Source organism: Hoplias malabaricus, chromosome 16 (genome assembly GCF_029633855.1).
Source record: "Hoplias malabaricus isolate fHopMal1 chromosome 16, fHopMal1.hap1, whole genome shotgun sequence".
NCBI classification, from domain to species: domain Eukaryota; kingdom Metazoa; phylum Chordata; class Actinopteri; order Characiformes; family Erythrinidae; genus Hoplias; species Hoplias malabaricus.
In genome coordinates, this window is record NC_089815.1 from 25952613 (window position 1) to 25955112 (window position 2500).

At 44.6% G+C, this 2500-nt stretch overlaps 4 non-coding genes across 4 annotated transcripts; all 4 read left to right on the plus strand.

Annotated features, from left to right (window-relative positions):
- The first annotated feature begins 138 nt into the window (after positions 1–138).
- trnat-agu (transfer RNA threonine (anticodon AGU)) lies at positions 139–212 on the plus strand. Its single transcript has one exon. It is a non-coding gene; the product is annotated as a tRNA-Thr (tRNA).
- Positions 213–915: 703 nt separating this feature from the next.
- Positions 916–1005, plus strand: trnar-ucu (transfer RNA arginine (anticodon UCU)). Its single transcript is given in 2 exon segments — positions 916–952; positions 970–1005. It is a non-coding gene; the product is annotated as a tRNA-Arg (tRNA).
- Positions 1006–1547: 542 nt separating this feature from the next.
- On the plus strand, positions 1548–1637 carry trnar-ucu (transfer RNA arginine (anticodon UCU)). Its single transcript is given in 2 exon segments — positions 1548–1584; positions 1602–1637. It is a non-coding gene; the product is annotated as a tRNA-Arg (tRNA).
- A 542-nt stretch (positions 1638–2179) lies between these two features.
- Positions 2180–2269, plus strand: trnar-ucu (transfer RNA arginine (anticodon UCU)). The gene is given in 2 exon segments: positions 2180–2216; positions 2234–2269. It is a non-coding gene; the product is annotated as a tRNA-Arg (tRNA).
- The last annotated feature ends 231 nt before the right edge of the window (positions 2270–2500 follow it).

The following is a 2500-nucleotide window of genomic DNA, read 5'->3' on the forward strand; positions in this document are numbered from 1 at the left end:
CGGCAGAAGCCCTTAGGCTCACTGGTTTAAGGGTGTGAGTCTTGCTTCGGGTGCTAGAGGCCTCCGGTTCAAAAGGATAAGTCAAGTAGATGTGGATTTCACTCCCACCACATGTGAGCACCTAAGATGCTTTCGCAAGGCGCTGTGGCTTAGTTGGTTAAAGTGCCTGTCTAGTAAACAGGAGATCCTGGGTTCGAATCCCAGCAGTGCCTTTGCAAATTTGCTTTAATGCTTATAGACAGTGGCATTGATATATCCTCAATATAAAAGCAGCTAGCCTTCAGGCTCTGTGGAGCAATGGATAGCACACTGGACTTCTAGACGTAGGTGTGAAGCCATTCAAAGGTTGTGGGTTCGAGTCCCACCAGAGTCAATGCGCTGTTTTCCTCAAACACATGAGCACCTTCATATCCATTCAATAACGCAGATACTCATACAGTCTTTAAATTTGACCGCTAAAAATACCAATGGAGTCAATTCTGCAACTGAATCAATACAAGGATTTTTTTATGCGATGGGATACTCAGGTTGCACTTGAGCAATCTTGCTTGAGGTCTTACTCACAGAGCATTACCTGTAAACAAGGTAAAAATGTGTCTGGCTTCAAATCGTTGCGGTGTATGACGTGTTATCGGCAGAAGCCCTTAGGCTCACTGGTTTAAGGGTGTGAGTCTTGCTTCGGGTGCTAGAGGCCTCCGGTTGAAAAGGATAAGTCAAGTAGATGTGGATTTCACTCCCACCACATGTGAGCACCTAAGATGGTTTTGCAAGGCGCTGTGGCTTAGTTGGTTAAAGTGCCTGTCTAGTAAACAGGAGATCCTGGGTTGGAATCCCAGCAGTGCCTTTGCAAATTTGCTTTAATGCTTATAGACAGTGGCATTGATATATCCTCAATATAAAAGCAGCTAGCCTTCAGGCTCTGTGGCGCAATGGTTAGCGCATTGGACTTCTAGACATAGGTGTGAAGCCATTCAAAGGTTGTGGGTTCGAGTCCCACCACAGTCGATGCGCTGTTTTCCTCAAACACATGAGCACCTTCATATCCATTCAATAACGCAGATACTCATACAGTCTTTAAATTTGACCGCTAAAAATACCAATGGAGTCAATTCTGCTACTGAATCAATACAAGGATTTTTTTATGCGATGGGATACTCAGGTTGCACTTGAGCAATCTTGCTTGAGGTCTTACTCACAGAGCATTACCTGTAAACAAGGTAAAAATGTGTCTGGCTTCAAATCGTTGCGGTGTATGACGTGTTATCGGCAGAAGCCCTTAGGCTCACTGGTTTAAGGGTGTGAGTCTTGCTTCGGGTGCTAGAGGCCTCCGGTTGAAAAGGATAAGTCAAGTAGATGTGGATTTCACTCCCACCACATGTGAGCACCTAAGATGCTTTTGCAAGGCGCTGTGGCTTAGTTGGTTAAAGTGCCTGTCTAGTAAACAGGAGATCCTGGGTTGGAATCCCAGCAGTGCCTTTGCAAATTTGCTTTAATGCTTATAGACAGTGGCATTGATATATCCTCAATATAAAAGCAGCTAGCCTTCAGGCTCTGTGGCGCAATGGTTAGCGCATTGGACTTCTAGACGTAGGTGTGAAGCCATTCAAAGGTTGTGGGTTCGAGTCCCACCACAGTCGATGCGCTGTTTTCCTCAAACACATGAGCACCTTCATATCCATTCAATAACGCAGATACTCATACAGTCTTTAAATTTGACCGCTAAAAATACCAATGGAGTCAATTCTGCTACTGATTCAATACAAGGATTTTTTTATGCGATGGGATACTCAGGTTGCACTTGAGCAATCTTGCTTGAGGTCTTACTCACAGAGCATTACCTGTAAACAAGGTAAAAATGTGTCTGGCTTCAAATCGTTGCGGTGTATGACGTGTTATCGGCAGAAGCCCTTAGGCTCACTGGTTTAAGGGTGTGAGTCTTGCTTCGGGTGCTAGAGGCCTCCGGTTGAAAAGGATAAGTCAAGTAGATGTGGATTTCACTCCCACCACATGTGAGCACCTAAGATGCTTTTGCAAGGCGCTGTGGCTTAGTTGGTTAAAGTGCCTGTCTAGTAAACAGGAGATCCTGGGTTGGAATCCCAGCAGTGCCTTTGCAAATTTGCTTTAATGCTTATAGACAGTGGCATTGATATATCCTCAATATAAAAGCAGCTAGCCTTCAGGCTCTGTGGCGCAATGGTTAGCGCATTGGACTTCTAGACGTAGGTGTGAAGCCATTCAAAGGTTGTGGGTTCGAGTCCCACCACAGTCGATGCGCTGTTTTCCTCAAACACATGAGCACCTTCATATCCATTCAATAACGCAGATACTCATACAGTCTTTAAATTTGACCGCTAAAAATACCAATGGAGTCAATTCTGCTACTGAATCAATACAAGGATTTTTTTATGCGATGGGATACTCAGGTTGCACTTGAGCAATCTTGCTTGAGGTCTTACTCACAGAGCATTACCTGTAAACAAGGTAAAAATGTGTCTGGCTT